Source organism: Montipora foliosa, chromosome 14 (genome assembly GCF_036669935.1).
Source record: "Montipora foliosa isolate CH-2021 chromosome 14, ASM3666993v2, whole genome shotgun sequence".
NCBI classification, from domain to species: domain Eukaryota; kingdom Metazoa; phylum Cnidaria; class Anthozoa; order Scleractinia; family Acroporidae; genus Montipora; species Montipora foliosa.
Genome location: NC_090882.1, coordinates 16,966,867 through 16,986,866, shown reverse-complemented (window position 1 = coordinate 16,986,866; position 20,000 = coordinate 16,966,867). Strand labels below are relative to the sequence as shown.

Sequence of the window (20,000 nt, the reverse complement as noted above, 5' to 3'; positions counted from 1 at the left end):
TATGCTTAGGCTTCTCTAAGGGCTAAATACTCGACTTTTCACACCACTGATGACAACCGCCTTGATGTACAACTACGTGCACACAATCAAAACACACTAACAGTTATGGCACCGTTTGGAGGACGTGTGATGCTTCACCGACTATGAAGCAGTTCCATAGGGAAGTCTCTGTAAGGCCACACACTTGAACGCGAAATGTTATTTTAGAAAAATGTAACAGTGGCTACGGGAACAGCACAAACTAGTACGTTCAATGAAAAAAAAAAAAACAAAAACCTGAAGCTGCGTGTGCCTTTTACACTTTTCTACATGTCTCTCTCCTTTCCTTCAAAATCAAACCGTGAGACGACGAAAGTTCTGAAGACAGAACTTCTGACCGGGAATCTTTTTCTCACTAAGTCGTCTATTGCCGTTCCCCGCCGATAGAGTCAAAGAACACGAACGAGATAGAGTATTTCGAATCGCGATGTTTTCGTGGTCATTGTCGTTGCTTAAATTCCCTTATGCCGTCCTCAAAAAAGAGTTTCACTCTGTCAAAATTTGTAGGGAGTTAGCAGAGTGAAAATAAACTCCAGTTGTTAAGTTCAAAAGTGATCAGTGGTATTGCCTCTCGTAGTTCAGACTGAAGTTACACTTTTTAAGTCCCCTCAAATTCTTAAAAACAGTATATTATCTTTCACTCCACGAGTGCAGTTATAATTTAATAACATAAAAAATGATGATACAAAAGCCACTTACTTTCCTGTTTTACCAAAAGACGTACCTAATCAGCCAAGGCAAGTCGATAGGAATTTTGTGCAACCATCTTTTTATTCTTTCTCTTCTTTTCAAACACGTCTCAAGCCAATGACGCTTTTTCCAAGTTTCGAAGACGTTGGAGATGATATATATCGAGGCAAGCGCTATTGCATCAGCAGTGAACAAATTCACACAAGACTTTATTTAGAGATTTCTTTCTCTCACTTGTATTCAACAGTCTTTCCAAATTTTACTGCTATATTGCTTCGAAAAACATCGGGAAAACAAAATACAAGATAAATTACAATTATTTTGCAAAACATGTTATGGTAAATATGTTTCTGGCATTGTCTCGTGGGTGGTTCAATATAGTTTCTTCAAAACAACAACAAAAGAAACACGGCTGGTCACTGCGGCAAAATAAAGTTGAAATTGTACTTCCTAGCACTAAATTGCACATGATTCTTTTTCAAAGTATGCAATAACTCATTTTATTATTATTCACCTCCAAGCATAAGTCGAGAATGACACTACGTGGAGAAATGAAAGAAAGGGGAGGGGAGGGGAGGGGAGGGAAGGCATAAAGATGGGAGATGCACTTCCATTATTGTCTTATATTTGCATTACTAGTATCAACAGGTTTTTAACTCACTGATCAAGTCAGAGGTGTAATGCTGTGTGCTTGCCGATATAAACGAAACATAGAATTTCTTAGCAAAGAGTTCAAACTTGTTAACTCGAGCAAATTAACATCTAAATACCTAGCAGGAGAGCGCCTTCTTTTAATGGCGACAAAGGAGTACATTGGAGTCCCTTGCATCAAATGACAATAATTGCAAAACTCTTCAGTGCATGGACCTCGCAACTCACGCAAACTCAGTAGCCAATACGCGGCTTTTACCGCCCAACTTGATTGTTCTACTAACCTATCATTATGACGTTTTAGTTCGGTACGGTAAACCTGCTGACCCTCTTTTCAAGTTTCGAGTCGTAACAGTTACGAATAATCACTTTCTTCATCAGAACCGCTTCTTGGTCAGACAACCAGGCGACACACCACTTAATTACAAAGACTGACTAAACGTGTTAACGCTCAAAGACAATCTCAATAATAACGGGCATATGGAATATACGAGAAAAAGAGAAAACGTGTTTGTGAATAGTGGTGCTCGGCTATAGGACAAGAAATCGACATGAACTTGTAGGAATACTAATGCATTTAGCCCTTCATTATGATTCTGCCAGAGAGAATTTTGCTTTCACCTAAGTATGCAAAACATTAATTCCATATCCATGATGAATGCTTGACCAAAATAAATGCTTGTCCGTGAATTATTTGAGGCATTACAACACTTTTTGCAGGATATTTACTGGTTAGTACGGAAATAAAACCTCTTTCACGTTGATACCAAAATATGCTTTACATTTCCCGGCTACAATATTGATGTACCAAAGTAATTGTAATTGTTAAAAGTTCTGGGATTTTTCGTTTGGAATGGAGCAATATAGCTCACAGCTATATCGCTTGATGTTACTTTCACAAGCAAAGATATTGAACACACCGGTGTGGTAGATCGAGTAATACATTGTTGGGAATTAATACTGTTTCATCTCAATATTTCAACACTTTAGCTCAAGACCGGGCTGCAATATCTTCCGTCATTCAAGCTTTTGTCAAACCGTCGCCACCTAAATTATATCAATATCATTCTTACATATCATTATTAATAATCATAATTCTTATTAATAAAATGAATATATTGTTCCAATTATTCATGCTATGCGTTTTTGTCAAATCGATATCATTGTAATTCAACCCCATCATCGATATAGATTTGAAAACAAACCATATTTTATCACTTTGTTGAGTTAAAATCGAAATTTATGGAGTGAACAGATTGTCAACGAATTAAGGAATAACCATTATTATTAAATTCTCAACCTCGGATAATGCAATTCTCGTGCTCTGATTGGTTCACTCAATCTCGGTTATCAGCTCATATACCTTAGTTTGACCTTATATGGTAAATGATTGCGCTTAGCGTTGCTAAACTAAAAACTTTTACACCAGAAAGCGAAATTTCTCTTGGTATGAAGCAAAAGAAAAACGTTTTGTGGAACGTTTGGATCAATTTCGAAGCTTAGAAGTACGCGAAAAGGTAAGAAATGTTTTTGTCATGAGCCTGCGTCTGTCTGACCACTAGGTATTACACAAAATCGCATCTTCATCAATTTTTTCGATTTCGCTAGGATTTTCTCCCTTTTTCCGCTCGTATTTCGTACTTCCAAACTTTTGGAGTTTAAGGAATTTAATAAAACAATTATTCCATTCGCTCTTGTTGGATATGAGACTGGTTATATCCAACCACCTCATATCCAACGCGCGCTCGTGGAATAATTGTTAAATAACCATTAGAAAATACCTGCAATCGGCGTAAAACTCCACCCCACATGGTGAAGCTCAATCAAAACTTTCCATAGTTTATCAAGTGATTTATTTCAAATCATCTGCGGTTATGACGAGGTAGATATTGTTTTACCTCTTCCTGTATTTTCTTCGTTTCTGCCAAGGATATCTTGCCCCATTTGGTCGATATACCTTTTGAAATAAATGGACCATCGTGTCGAGCCAAGCATCTCCTTGCTTTTCGCACGCTGTATTCCGCAAAAATAAATGACCACGACGACCTGGAAAATAGTTGCAGAAAAGACTTATTACATACCTAAATTAATGAGGGGACTTCATTTTGTTGTAACAAGAACGTCTGATTCTTAAGTCGAAGTGACTGGAACCAGACTGAAAAGAGAAATAAAAAGATAAAGATAAAGGCCATTTAGCCAAAGTTGGATTAAGGAGAACCACGCATGTCATTGCTTCGTGTGGCACACGAAAATGTTGTAAAGTGACTGGTCATTTCAGTGCCCTTTTCTATAAAATATACATTTCAATATTGGTGATTATTTCATTACGATGGATACCAACAGAGGCAAAGTATTCATGTCAAACGTAAAGTATATTTCTGAATTTGCCGTCAATATAGAATAATGAATATTTCACTGAAATTTGTTAGTAAGGTGATACTAATTACTCCTCCAACTAGTACATCACAAAATTTATTTCCATACATGCCGTTTCATCTGCACGAGATCTCTTTATGGTACACTATTCACAACCTCATTTATAATTCATTCATATATGTATTTCTCTCGCTCGCCAAGTTGTTCACAGCTCACCCTGGTGTAAGTATTCATGTCAATTGCTATTCTGAATTTCTTGATATAGCGTCATGAATATTCCACAGTAATGTGTTCACTAAGTTAATGCTAATTACTCCTCCAGCTATCAGGAGGTTTCTTTCGATACAAGTGTTGTTCCATCTGCATGAGGTTTGTAATGGTACTTTACTAACAATTCACCCTGACATCCCTTTCTGTCGCTCCGCAAATCGTACGCTTAGCTTTCATCCTGCTTTTGTTGAGTCTTAGCCAATTTTCAGTCTCACCAATAGTATTGGTTCTTACTGAAGAAGCCCGAAACAAACACAAAACTGAGACAAGGTCGGAACCAATCATAGTGAAAATCTCAAATCTTGGGAGGGAAAAGTGATAATCGTTAATTTTTAGTGGCGACCTGGGAACAAGGGTTTTCGTATTTCACAAAGGACCTAGTACCAAACACGATTGCTCAATTCACATTTATATGTTTGAAAGTCACGAGTAGCTATTTCGATATTAAAAAAGCTTGGATAATTTAACAAAACTTTTATTACAAGAGGAAGGCAAATGCCTTCTTAATTAATTTTCCCGATCAATGCGGTTATCACGATGTCTCTCATTATTTAGTTTTCCTCAACACAAAGCTATTTTCAATGATAGCATTTACGACACAGAACTTGTAAATGAAACCGTTTGTCAAACATGTTTAATTTAGCTAGCTTACTTTAATTAGAAAAAAGGCAATTAAGAGAGAAGAATTAATTCGCACGCCTTGGAAATTATGGCGGACAAAGCACAAGTAGTTTCCGCATGTTTCCTTAATAACTTTGCGAATGAGAGGTGTGGAGTTCTCAGATAAAGCGATAGTATCTTTCGTAATTTTTAGAAAACGTTTTGGCTATAAAGGAGTTTTCGTGAACGTTTCCGTAAATGTTTCTCTGAAGATTTCATTCAATTTCATCCATGTGCTGAAATTGAAATTTCCTTAAACAGTGGCTTGTCTGGTTCCAGCGTTTTCGAAACCAAATTGTCACCAAGCATTTTCCGGCCATAAAATAATTACCCAAATCAACGGCAGGTTTATTCCTATAAGAACAAGGAACTGACCTATCAGTCTGAGTTTCACTTTGTTAATTTGTTTAAGGCATTCTAAAACAGTTTAATAATGTTTAAACCAAATTACTATATCGGATTACAGAAAATGACTTCGTGTATCTTGTAAAATGAAGAAATGCGGTATGCATTTTAAATGTAACTTTGAATTATTTTAAGACAGACCAAAAAATATATGCTACCGATTATTTTTGTCAAAGGGTCGTTTACACTTGTTACAAAACTACAGAGAACTTTTCTATCAAAAAGCTACTCTCATTGTCCAACCCCTGAGAAAATTTGTCACATCTTAGTAAATGTTTACTTTAAAAAAAAATAACAAGTCGTTTTGTTGACGATTTAATTCGTCTTTCCTCTAGCGTAGTCATTACCATTTGTATGTCTTCCGGCAGGAACAAAAACTAAGCCAAAGGATATAATCATTTACCAAGCGCTTTCTGTTTACTCTCGTAATAGGATAAATTTTTTCAAATCAATTTAGCAAAGGTTGAAAATAAATTATCGTTTCTTCGCTTTCTCTTTAAGTTTGACGTTTCTCACGTTCAGCAACTAAATCCAGTCATTGCAACAAATGTTACCTTAAATAAGGGTGGGAAATATGTAGCAAAAATAGTAATAATTATCCTAAATGAAAACGGTTTCGTATTCAAGCACCTTATGGTGTCTTACGAAACGTCTATTGTTTACCCTAAAAAAGAGGTTATCACTTCAGAAACTCGAGTAATCGTTTGCGCCTTTCATGTCTCTCTAACATTTCTAACCAAACGTAGAAAAGGCCGAATACGTAAGTTAATCTTTGATCTTCAGGTAAGCACGTAAGAAGTCATAAAGGGGCTACAAATACAGAAATTATTTTAATGATTTTACAAGGCTTTAAAAATAGGAATTTTATGTTGTTAATCAGGCTTTTCGAGGAAGGATCCTTTGTCTCCATGCCAAGTTTTCAATTTATCAACTATTTAAAAAACTTTGTTTAAGGATAAACAATGACCTGTTAGCTTCCGTCATGAAACGAAAGTATTTATTCTCAAATTACTTAACTATTTCAATGCAATTAGTTAAAAGGAGATAATTTCAAACGAACGAGAGCAGTTTACTCAGGAGGATGAAAAGAAGCTAAACGCGGAACTGATAGCCGATAAACTTAAGGGTAAGTAGTGACATTGTCCTTGAATGCAAAATCCATTTTCAAGTCTTGTTTCAATGATTCTGAATGGTACATAAAAAAAAACTGCTTATCTACTTATTGAGTGCTACAGATAAAAAAAAACCCTGAACGAAGTTTAATGGCCTCGTGTTTGCTATAGCCCAGTATAGTAGAACATCTTCGCTTGTAATTGTTCATGGTCCCTCACCTTTTTTTCTGGTATGCCAGAACCATTAATGACCAAAATCTTACGAAATCTGAAAAACTAAACTAAACTAAACTAAACTAAACTAGAATAAGCTGAAAACCCAAAAACTGCCATAAGTAGTTTCCATTCCGACCTTTAAATAACAACATAAATCATCCGGATTTCAAACAGTCAACAAAATTCGCAAACTGACTCAAAAACCCGAATTAAACAATAAAATAAGAGAAAAATAATCAGCGACCTCAAAATTAACATTCATTTGTCTAAGATCGATACAACAACATTTTTAAACTCATACACATGCTTTGAAAAATAGGAAGTCGGAAAATATGAAGAGTCTAAGTAAAGGAATGGTTTTGTCCTTTGGTTCCAGAGCTGAAGCGCCATAAATTATATGCACAACTTAGTCTTCCGTTTGGAAACAGTTGATTTTGCCATGTGGTAAAAAATCTAGCGTGATTAACTAAAAAATAATAATCCGAACTCGATGACTGAGCATTGCTAATTCGTCGAAAAGGGTTCGGACTTTTTTTTTCTTTTCATAAGTAAAATAAACAAACACTGCATTCGGTAGGAAAAATTTCTTTAGGTTAATACGGGTTTCGACAAGAAATTGTTAACCATGTGAATAACCAAGCGCAAGACTGGTTTCACCCCATCAAAGATGGTCTTTTATAGGGAACAAAAGAGGATAAAAAAAAAGACTTAAACTGATAAATTTCTCGTAGTTGCGATTGCTCGTATTCGTGGAATTAATTGTAAAGAGGTTTTGTACACTCAACAGTGCGGACATATAAGGGATACCAATTACAAGACTGACTGGTTAACAAACGTCTTGTTGCCTGGCTACAATCGTTGCTTTCACAAGAGGAACTCACATAGTACGTGCAGCAACTGATTGCCGATCTTAGTGTTCACAGAAACTCCACTGCGGACGAAATAACCTTTACTTCAAGGGATCGATCGGTTGAGGCCATATTTGAAGTATTTCCGAAGCATGCGCAATGGGATTGAGGGAAGAATTTTTCAACTGCGCATGTACAGAACGGAAACTCGCACTCCCATTCGTAAATAAAATAATTAGGGACTTTTAGATCAGAGGACGAGGACGACTACGAGTTTTCCGTATTGAAGATAAGCATAAGGTTTGGAGGTCGACATTTTTCGAACTGCGCGTGCTCAGAACGGAAACTTCGTTCTTGTTCTCGTCTTCCGAACTAAAGGTTCCTATTAATCTAAATTAAAATTAATCAAAATAAAATAAACTAAAATTGAATTAATTTACAAGCAACCTATCTAAAAAAATGCGTCTTCAGCCCGCGTTTAAAAACGCTGAGGGATTGAATTTCATGGACAGGAGAAGGAGATTCTTCCATAAAAGAGGTACAGGATATGTGAAAAACCAGCCCGTGATCCTTTGTAGGATGCATAACTCACAAAGCCAATTTATAATAAAATAGTACTATTGGGTCCTAAGAATATCTACTCTTTGATTTACTCTGATCAGTTCACTGAGATAGGATGGAGTAAGGTAATTCATTACTTTCAATGCAATAATAAGAATCTCAAAGGAAATTCTGTAACTGTCAACTGAGTGAACATCAATCATTTGAACGTAATATCATATTCAATACATACATGTTTATTAGATGTTTTGGCGTATTGCATTGCGGAGTATTTTAACAAGTTTTGCTGTATTTTGATTGGTTCTGCAACTGCACGAATAACCAATCGCACAAATAATTAAGTAATGGTCCGGCTAAGAAGCAGGCAGCCCAGCGGCAAAAGTACTTAGAAGCTGCTGCTCCAATCGAGGCATCTGATTGGCTAATATCGGAAAATGTCGAAAAAAGATGAGAAAAAAATGAAAAAAAAGCCTTTTTTGGATTTCTTCTTCCCCATGCCCTTGATCTCTGTCTCTCGGCCAAATTTGGGCATTGTTCTATGCGCCATTCGCCAATCGGCAAATGGCGCATAGAATCTTGACGATATTTACAAACATAGTTTTTGAAGGCATAATGATTTGTTCTACGAAACAGAATCTAATTTTTTAGACGGCAAGTCGATTACATTTTTCATTGAAATTCAAATTTCGCGCTTTTAGCTGCTTACACCAATGGGAACAGCCGAACTTAATTTGATTAAAAATGTTGGCACATTTTAACTAACCGACGCTATTGCCGCGGGCTATTGTTTTTCTGCCTGCTTCTTAGCCGGACCATTACTTAAATGTACAATATTTCGAGCGTTATCTGTTCAATAACTTACGGTGATGGATAATAAGAAGCCTTATTGGTGTAGGCCTGATAAATTAAAACTAATAAAAGAAAAAAAAACCTGGAAATGGGATAAACGGAGAGAGGTCTTTTGCCAAAACGTTTAAGGATCCTTTGCGCGTTCTAGGATTTCTCTCAAAATGCATCATATCCGTTAAAGCCAAAATATGAAATTATTTCGACGCTTTGATGGCCATTTTTGTCAGAGACTGCTAACATAAAAGATTGACAAGTGACAATCAAGTCAGTAAGACAACTGATGACGTATTTCGATTTCAAGAATAACTTTTGAATTTAAAATTCAGCTTTATCAACCCAGCTGAGATAAAGCTGTCTTAGCGATTGTCTACACCGTTTCAATCTGTTAGTTTTCTGGAGGCGGAGATTTTCCACGAGCGCACCAGTAAACTGTGCCAAAAAATGTATTATCGAGGATAATAGTTGAAAATCGTTACGACTGAGGAAAACATTATACATTGTTTTTTTAATAACAACGCTTAATCTTAGGGTTGAGGCTGAATGTTCACACTTTTTTTCTGACTGTGATATGAGCCTCAAAAATGTTCTTAATTTGTTAACGTTGTGTGACAGAGCGACTTTCCTATGACCTTGAAAAAGTGTTCACAATTTGTTTCACGGACCAATGCTTGGCAAGATTAAACAAAGCTTCTCCTTATTCCCGCCAAAGAATCTCCTAATATGGGCAGTAGACAGTTCGATTGCCCAATCACATTACTGCATTTCAAATGACTTCAAAGCGAAATGCCGATCGCTTTCCAGAAAGTTCCATGGAGAGATGACGTTGTTTGCATCCGTGTTCGCTAAGCCAATGAATGTTTTTGTTCGATAAGCCGATTAAATGTTTTGCATTTTTGTTTACGTTCTGTTTTTACGTTTATTTTTCAAGGTGTTCGACTACAAACTGAGTTGTTCTTCAGTGTATCATACAATAAGAAAATCACATTGTTAATGTCAAAAAATGTCCCTAAGTATGAGTTAATTGTCCTGTTAGACTACAGTTTTACACTTCTTAGACTTTTATTTATTCTACTCACAAAAACAAAAACAAATGAGCAAATGATAAAGACTTTCTTAACTGACTCTCAGCCCGGGTATATTCTTCGTATATTTAATATACGATAAATTACGTGAAATGTAACAAAACGAAATTTTAATGCAGTAACTTTTTAATATGCCATATGTATTTTTTTTTATTCAAGGGGGGGGGGGGGGGGCCTTCCAAAAAATTACTCTGATGGGGGGGGGGGAGGGGGTATGCGAAAACAATCGGAAATTGGGGGGGGGGGGCATGCAATTTTCAAATTACACTCCTCCAAAACCCACCAGCCCCAGATACCCCATAAAAAATGAACGGTCCCTTATCAAAATTTTGGTTAATCTCAGCCTTAACGTTTCTTAAAGGTTCTTTTAAAAAGGAGTGAATACATCACCACGGGACATGTCGTGGATTGTTTATTCAGGGATTGAGAACAAATGCCAGTAGTGTATTACAAGGGAAAACACAGGCTGACTTGGTGTCCATATTTTATCTAAACAAAAAATAAAAGGAACGATGGAGATGCACACTTTGGCGCAAACAATGAATGAAGGGATTGCGCATCGAACATGTTCGCGAATAATTGTACTTGTTAGCCATCCTCTTTTAGAAAGGAAAATTGTTTTAGAGCGATACAGAAAGCAAGCGACGTCGACAGAAAATTGTATCAAACAAGTTTCTTGGAGACAGAGAGACAATCCAAACTATATACATCACGGTAATTCTTAATACTATTTAAATACTTTTTCTTTGTTTGAAACCTAGATTGTATTTTTCTTTTTTGCAACCAAGTAATGAGATGAACGTTGTTTATTAGTAATGATGTGATAAACTGTTGAAGTCCATTTACTCCAAAAAGAAAAGCCTTCTAATTTTGTCTTCAAGAAGAAACGAGTGGGTGGAAAAATACATTTAATGATAAAAAGATTGTACCTCGTTTAATGGCAGTAAACCATTGTTCAGAGCCTAAAGCTGCAGCTTTTGCAGACTCAATTTCTCCACACAGTGGATACCCGCATTGTTCGACCGTTCCATTCCAAGGAAGATCTCTCCAAATTGCGCATGTAAGACAATGGAGAATTGCTTTGGGGGTCAAGGAACATTTTGACCAGCAGTGACGGTTTTAAGACCTTGGAAAACAGAGCTGTTCTTTTCGTTAGATAAAGCTGGCTTCACAAGGAAAGCAGACAGTTACAAGGCCGGTCGAGTCAAAATAACAATTTTACCGCTATTTTACCAGAAGAGAGATGTGAGTTAACGATATTAATGTCTTTGTCACCTGCTATAGTGCCTTCTTGTCATTGTTTTCGACCACAAAGATCCTTTAAATACAAGCTAACTACACGAATTTGAAATAATAGCCCCTAAAGTTTTAGTAATTACGAAACTGTTGTTTGCTTGAGAATTCACCCTCGTTGCCTTGTTCACGTTCAGATATTCTTTTGAATTTTCAGTTTAAGAACGAGGCAAAAAGGGCCAATTTGCAAACAAACAAACGAATACTAAAATGGCGGCCATTTTGGAATAAGGTGTACACCAACCCTGCTCCTTATTAGGGAGCTTAAGCACGCGCATTTTTGAGACGAGGACTGCAACCGGAAGAGAACACTTCGCGTGCCAGGACAGCGGTGTCTTCCAGATTTTTATACTTATCATCTCTAATGGAGAAAAGATACTTAGCAATGTAAATGAGGTTGTGTGAAGACAAGTTAAAAGAGAAAACAGCTCACTTCCGGTTGCCGTCCGTGATTAATGGTTTCTAGGGAGCTTAAGCATGCGACGTTTTTGAAGAACGACAACCGGAAGTGGGTTGATTTCCCTTTTAAATTGTCTTCACACAACCACATTGATGTTACTAAGGAGCGTTTTAAACGTCGCATTTTACATGTGCCGAATCTAATGCAAATGAGCGAAAACAATACATTTTTCTCATTTGCATTAGATTCGGCACATGTAAACTGCGACGTTTAAAACGGGCCTAAGTATCTTTTCTCTATTAGAGGAGACACTACTGTCCTGCCATGCGGAAAGTTCACCTCCGGCTGACTCCCCAGTGACAGCCCTGCTTGGCGAAACTACACATATTTCATACACAAGTATTAGTAACTTCAGTGTTCGATGTAAAACTAACTAGTGAGAACAACAAAACGCTGAAACGTAGGAATTTAACTACTGAACTTTCGTAAGCGACGAATTTCACATGTTACAGTTCATGTTAGTTGCGCTGCATCGGTAGGGAAGTAATACAGAGACACCAACTCGGTAGAAGAGGCTCACTGACGTTTCAACATTTTAATAGCTAACGAGTTTAAATGTTGATAGCTTTTAAAGTAACTTCTAAATCTTGTTATCTAGATCTATAAAATAACTAAGATAATACGCGCACTCTCATTGGCCAATAGCTGTAAACACGGCTGTGACATCACACGAATTTTGATTGCTTATGTGTTGTCAGACGCACGTTTTGATTGGCTGGTAGGAAATATGAGCGTGTATCAAGAAAATCTTTTTCAATCAAGAAGTAAAAAAACAGCATTTTTCTTCACTTGTCGAATAATTTTTGAGAAATATATATATTATAAAAGCAATGGAGGACTTTTTCCGTGTTCACATAGCGTCATCTAAACACTCCGGTAGTTGGGAGAATTCTCGACAGTTATGAAAACCCGAGTTGCAGTTGAGGGTTTGCAAACTGTCTCCCAAAACCAAAGTAATTACTTTGGCCAATCAACAAAGGACGGAGACAATGCGGTAAAGCAACCAAAACTCGAAGTAATTACACGTAGAAAAAACCAAAGAATTTCGCTAATTACTTTCGACATTCAATTGAAAACCGCTCTATATGAAAGAAAAAAAATTGATTCTCGCAATTAAGGACGGTGCCTACTAAGTCAAAGGTATTTTTACGCGGTTTCCGGAATATGCGGGAAAAGCAGATCTTAACAAGTATTATTGAAATCCAAAAAGAAAATTGGGGGTAACCACGCATTTTTCGAAGATAATTAATCAACAATATTTGTAAAAAGCTTTAGAATACAAAGCAATGTATGGCGTTATTTGCCAAATTGAAGCTTAATTATCTCTGAAAAATGCATGGTTACCCCAATTTTCTTTTTGGATACCAAGAGCACTTGCTAAGTTTTTCTTTTTCCGCATAGTTTTGAACCGCGCAAAAATATCCCTGTGTTAATAAGCACCACCCATAGGAAATCCGAGTACCTCGAGATGCGCAAACCGTATGCGCAATAACAATAGTAGGCACCGTCATTAACTGAAAAATTAAAGCAATTATAACTTTACAGACAGACACCTGAGAAATTCAGGTGGCATCAACAGGATTCGAAACCATGACCTGTGCGATGACGGTGCATGCAATGTTCTACCAACAGGGCTATGAAAACACACTTGCAGTTGGGAGCGGATCACTTTGTCGAGCTCGCGTGTTCCCGGGAAAGGACTGATGAATGAAACAATTCAATATATTTGAAGTGCGGTTTACAGACGAAAGATAAACGTGATCCTCCCACTATATAACTTTATAGATACCTGAAAATTCACGGTGTTCCTTTAGAATTTTACTACCAAACCATATGTGTCACTGACTCGGAAAACATATTTCCTATAATACGTCATCACGATTTTAGGCAGAAAATGTCAAACTTCAAAAATTAAGCGAGGGACCTAAACGAAGAACAATTTTAAACTGAATGGCGACTTGAGCAGCTCCAGGTAATCGATGACTGAAAACAATAAACTGCGCAATAAATAGCATCTGAGAAAAGTACTTTTCAGCAGTTTTCAAATGAATGGCTATACGGGTTTGGAAGTATTTCATCCGCTGACTCGTAACTTTGATTCACCATGTATAACGATCGATTCCAGCCAGTCTTTGAAATCTGTAGCAAATAGTTAGACACACAAAGGAAGACTATAATTCCTACGTGCTTTCTGTGATAGACAGAGAACAAAATTACTACGCCGGGGTGCCAATAACCCGCAGTTTGATCGGTAAAACCATTGCTGAAAGTATTTGATGTGGTTAGTTACAGTAATGACCATGCTTTGTTGGCGAGGAAGCTAAAAGTGATGTTTCTTTGTTCAAGCTCACCTTACTGATTCGTCGTTTCATTTACAGCTGAAACGATTTGTCTATCAATATTTGTTATACTTTGCCTAACTTCACTGTATGGTGCAGGTGGAGTGCTATTAGCTACCATTGCGTGCATGGTGATATCACGTCTTACGATATTTTTTTTAAGAAGAGGTGCTGGCCCACGGTAGAACTAGTGACATAATTACAATGTGAATCGTCACAACTGAATCAGGCACTGAAATATCGCGATGTCCATTCAATGGATGTTAGCACAGCTGTTTCTTAGGCGGATGTGATATATCTAGTGACAGGGGAGACCTGTTCTTTGACATAGCAATGGAAAGTTACGATTGTGTATTTAAAGCAGAAGAGAAGAATAATTCAAACACCAGAGTATTTATCATGACCGTCACGCCCACTGAGTGACGATGCACCGCCTCCAAATCAACATAAAGCGAATTCAACCACATCATATAGCATTGTCCTTAAAACAAGGCAGATGAAATCTCTCTTTAATTTGTAAACGCATTCATAGATTATAATATAGTCTCTCTTTGAAGGTCATATGTTGTGATTAACAGCGTGACTGTGTGATAGTAAAAATATATGAAATGCATACATTTAGAACTACGGATTGTGAGAAATTACAGACCCTCTGACTCGGAGTACGAGACTGACGTATGAAATTCACTTCGTAAGCTCAGTAACAATTGTTGACCAATTCCTGTTTTTAAAATCATCTTGTGACTCGATAAGGGAGGAATAAGGAATTATAGTTTGTGGAAGCAGTGGGGTTGAAATTGGCAACTTCTGAGAACAAATAGTCTCTTGCGCCGGATCTTTAATCTCTCCCCGTTTGATCAGCAAGAAGTAGGATTTACGTTCCTTGAAATTATGTAGGTTGCCATTGACCGGAAATAATCTTAGCTTTATATAACACAGTTCAAATAACTGACATAGACGCCATAGACGGAGACTAGAAAGTTATTTGTTAACTACACTGCAACCCGTGAATGTCATCTAAACACCTACGCAACACCAATACAAAATGACCTTGTACGTCATTAGCTGAAATCATCAAATATGTGGTCTATAAGAATATGGGTAGGTTCGTTGTTATTCTGAAACTCAAAGGTTTAAAGATTTGAAGTGCTATCTGTGAATGACAAACCCAGCTGATAACATTTTACACCCGAATCTTCGTTATTCGCTGGCAAAATTGCAAACAACTACGAAATACAATGCACCAGACAATACGGCTAAACAAACAGTAATATCTTTTTCTGTGCAAACAACTAATAGTCAAAGAACCAGCGTAAAAATCAACAAAAAGCATCACAAAAATACGCCGCAGACAGAAAAAGATAGTTTAAGAAAATGTAACGATTTTGATCACTGAGAAACAGAGCTAAAGACAACAAGTGCTACCGCTTGCTCGAGATAGCAAATATGAACAGTCAGATCGCTCGTTTACCATAAAGAGATTTGCTCATTGGGGAGGACACAATGCATTATACACTACTGATGCATTGAAAAAGAAAACAGACCTATTGACACAACACTGACTTAATTTGAACCACGATTCAACCACGCGGTTAGTTTATTGTTGATGCCGAACAATAAGAAAAAAATAGGCACGCATTGCGTACGTGTGGTAGTGCAGTAACACAGCGCTTTATTCCACAACTGTCAACTGAGCTGCGTTTTGTTTTCCAGGAGATTCAAGTTGTCTTTGCGTAATATGTAGCTGTAATCGTACATGATATTGTTTTGGTACCATATATCATTGTAGTGCCAAGTTAGATGTCTTAGGTAAATAGCCCGCTGAGAAGACATGTGGTTACCAGTAAAATACTAAACCCGGAAAGATTGAAGAAAATAAAAGGGAATGGAGAAACATTGGCTTCGAGGCTGACATGTTGATTATTTTCAAGTTCCCTTACAACGTCTTTATCACCACAAGCCTCTGATAGCTTTCCAAGACAAAAGTTCACTGAAGTTAGTCCCTGTCCGACGGGGTTAGTATTGGGATGAAGGACCTCATAATGTACGACTTGCAGTCAGAAACACTACAGTGCACTACCACTCATTGTAACAGTTCCATGCAACGTAAGCTTGTTTAACCATAGGATTCTTTAGCTCAGTTTAATACTGCTAAATACACTTTTAGGCTACTTGATTGACAGAAACCACAAAATTACAGTTTGGTAAGGAAAAGCACTGGCGGTACTCAAATAATTGTGCTACGAGGAAGCAAAATTGAAGCCATGAGATCTTGGATTGTCGGGGATCGCTTTGCGGCGTCTTTTGAACCTGTCCACTCATGCAACCTTACTGAGCTGAAAGAGTGCAATTCTGATTTGAAAATGTAGTAATCGATACAATCACTGCCATACATAAGGTGAAACATACGATATTTGTACCACAATTGTCAGAGGAGAATACAGTCTGAAATAGCTAAGCTCACCTTCATTGTTTTTACGGGAGAGCTTACGTGTTACATAACGAAACATTTGTCAGATCCTTGTTGACAGTGCTTGACGAATTAAAGGTTCTTCTTTTTGATACACATGTTTCTAGCAAAAATCCCAAATTACATCAATTAACTGTTCGTAGCAAGGAATTAACTTCTTATTTACGTTCAGATGCATCCAAAATTAGTTTCGAGATTTTTACAGTTCGTTTGACATGCTCAAGGCAAAACGCGGTGCTACATTTTCAAATTCAACCCTTTCGCTCCCATAAGGGCGACTGAGACTTATAGGGCCAGTTATTTAAGTCTAACTTAGGCCGCGGCATAAGACAATCAGTGGACCTCCAAATCTGTTTATAAGCGGTATATTTTAAGTAGATAAATTGCTGTCTAGTCTGGAATGCAAACCTTCTTGTTACCATCAGCAGCAGACAATATTTAGATATGATTGTTGGCAATATTGAAAATGGCTTAGAACGCGGTTTTGTTAAACTTTGTCTAAACTATGTTCTAATAACCGACCCATAGATTTTTACTCTTTCTAACGCCAGACGATTTTACTCAATCAATGGAGAACCCCTCGGGAGTGAATGGGTCAGGCCGCGTAAAAAATTACAAATAAAAGAAAAGAAACGACAGAGAACACTGATTACCTGAGAAGAAACGCTGTTCTTGAAGTTAAAAAGAAATAAGCTGGCAATTGCAAGTTATTGACACGAGTTCATCTGACGCGTCCAAGGGAGAAATTTCTAAAAATAGCTCCTGAACGATGAAATGAATTAATTAGGGCGCCTACGCAAGGACAACTACGCCGCCAACGAGAACGTCGTCTAAAAATATTACTTCCCGTTATTTTAATAACTTCTTTGTAAATCCAAGTTGTTCGGAATGGAAAGTGGGTATCAGCCTTGCAGTCAAGAATTGTGTGGTTGTATGGGGAGAAAATTAAAAATGTTTCGTCATGTTCTCACGTCCTCTACGCAACCTTAACTTAGGTAATTCCGGTCGTTAGGGACCTTAAGATCTACGACGGCGACTTCAACGAAAACGTCACCTCGAAATATCACTTTGCTTTATGATAATTCTTTCGCGGTTATTCTGTCTCGTTCACTTCTTACAATTTAGGCGAAGTATCCTAAAAATATATTGGTACGAGCAGTTACAAAGTGAAAATAGAGAATGAAAGATTCTCTGTTGCATGCTCACGTTGTCGTCAAAACCTTAAATTTGGTGATTTCACGTCGTCCTTACGCAGAGTACCGCAAGAATTCGTCCTAAAATCCGTGCTGCACGTGCAGCACGATTATTAATGCTCTTTTAACCAATGATATCAATGTTTTGCGGTGCTGTTGTTGCCGTCGCCGTCGTAAAATCTTAAGCTCCCTGTTGCCAGGACGAGGACGGCAAAGAAATGTACCAAAATGAAAAATACACCTGCAGGGCGTGCAGAGCTTTTGTTTTTGCTCATTAGAGCTATTGTTTTGTGGCCTTCTCGTAGCCGCTTAGTCGTCGTCCTTGCGTAAACCCTCTAAAGATCCTGGGTCGACGGTTTGTGTCTATCTTATACCTTTAAGATGCCTAAAGCAAGAACTTGAAAACAAAGCAAAAAAGCCTAGACTGACTGCCTCTGCTATTGAAGTAGATAGGCATATCCTTTGAATTATAACTTCAAATGACATTTTTGCAAAGTTAACTTACAGAGTTATTCTTATCAAATTAAATTAAAAGGTAACTGATCAAAAACAATTTTCTGTGTAAAATTAAACCTCAGGGGTTTTAATCAAAATGGAGGAAATTCACGGTCACCGTTTACTGTCTAAAAAAAAAATCAAGTTCTACGTAAGAAAACTCCAAATAATAGGCGGAATCAACTCAAAGTAGGACAGAAAACATGATGAACTTTTTTTTGCGACGGAAATTATTTCCCTGTCCGTTGCAATTCCCATAAATTCTGAACTCCTTAAGAATAATTTAGGCAATGGCAAAACGCCAAACAAGCACATTGAATTCAGTTCAAACTGGATGGCAGTTCTAGTTATGGGAACTGAAGAAAGATGTTGAAAACGTTTTTTTGAAACCATGCTTAAAGCTTACTATACAATGTCGAACTTCCAAGAAACGTAACAATTATCTAAAGAAACACGATGTTGCGTCGGTGGCAAATGCAACACGAACATTGTGGTATGATAAGGTATTTTGGCCACTGGGCAATATAAGTTCGACGGTAAGACCTAAGTCATGACGAATGATTATAGGGAAAAATGCTCCGACGAAGGTCATTGCCGGGGTCAACTTCTAAATTCCATTCGAGTTCTTATAAACCCAATTGGATACTAATTTTTTGTGCTAGAAATATCCGCTTTGCATCCGAATGATTTTTTGACGAAAAAAGAACAACGTTAAAAGTATGCGTAGAAGGAAGAATGACATCGGCTTGTTTTGTATAACTCCGGTCAAATTAAAACAGAGATAAAAGAATCCACAGTCTTCCTTTCGCCAAGCACCTGCAGTCAAACTTGTCTTTCTTGTGACGTTTCTGACAGTCAACTTACTTAAGTTATTAAGAAATCAATTATAAAAGAAACCCAGTTTCTGAAGTTAATGAAATTTCGTGCTGAGGTTGACGGTGGAGTTTTCGTAAATGGAAAGTTAATACATTAATGAGTATCGAGAAATGATACCGAGGACGCCTTCTACGCTATAAAACACTTTTCTGTGGTCAAAGAAGATTCTTCGCGGTAAGATCAACGAAACGCGCCAGCGTTGCCAGGCTCACAAGCGCAGCGGCTGAAACTCGAATGACGGCAACAAAACCACATTACCTTCTTTACTTAGTAATCTTCTTTATAACTGAGTGAACCTTAGGAACTAATTTGCTCTGGGCTTTGATGCACCTTAAAGAGGACTTGCACAGATTTGGTAAACCATAACATTTTCCATTAACTTTTTCATCTCGTGACTTCACGAGGAAAGTTTACAATCAATTTATCTTGATGGTCATCTGCAGAACGTACAATTAATGATGTAATTTTCATTTTCAGTTGGCACAAAACACGCTTACTCTGAGAACTAGTTATTCAGAATCCACAACGTCAGTCTCCCAAGAGATTCCAGGTAAGATCAAAACCAACTGACTTCTCGATGCAAAATATCAAGAGTACTGAACGAAAGTTGAACAAACCACCCAGTGAAAAATTGACTGCAAGTACACAATTTTATGATCAGTACTTGCTTCTTCATAAATATTTAGCAAACGGCTGTAATTCTATAGAAATTAAGTTGCACTTTGAACGCGAAACCTCCACTAGGTTTAAAATTTTTGAAACACGTAAACTTCTATAACACGTTGACTAATATTCACTGTTTTTCAAGAAAACTCAGTGGAAAATGTCCCTCTTCAATTTTCCTCGCACCTGTGCGTCATTCAGTAAAACTCTGAAAATCAAAACCTTCCACTGACAAGCATGAGGTGGGTTAAGGGCCTATGACGGCAAAAAACGTTTTGCGGGAATACTTTGACACGATGACTCAAAACTTAACCGTCTTCGCTTTAATTCTCTGAAGATTTTGCAACGTGCATCAAGCTTATTTTAAAGGTTTACGTCTTCCAAAGGTGATTACTTCCGCTTTTAACAAAACAAAAATTTTATTTCGGAATCTTTGCACTTTTTATCTAGGA

At 37.3% G+C, this 20,000-nt stretch overlaps 1 protein-coding gene across 13 annotated transcripts in view; it reads left to right on the top strand.

The window, feature by feature from the left end:
* The window catches only part of LOC137984296 (doublesex and mab-3 related transcription factor 3, truncated-like), a 63,702-nt gene that overhangs the window by 28,111 nt on the left and 15,591 nt on the right, over positions 1 to 20,000 (top strand). For 11 of the 13 annotated variants that reach the window (XM_068831427.1, XM_068831425.1, XM_068831416.1 and 8 more), the window contains one exon: positions 19,363 to 19,435. The gene's annotated coding sequence lies outside the window, so the exon portion shown is untranslated. Of the gene's footprint in view, positions 1 to 6,201; positions 6,218 to 19,073; positions 19,241 to 19,362; positions 19,436 to 20,000 lie in introns of those variants that run through there. The other 2 variants (XM_068831420.1, XM_068831418.1) reach the window with 2 other exon arrangements.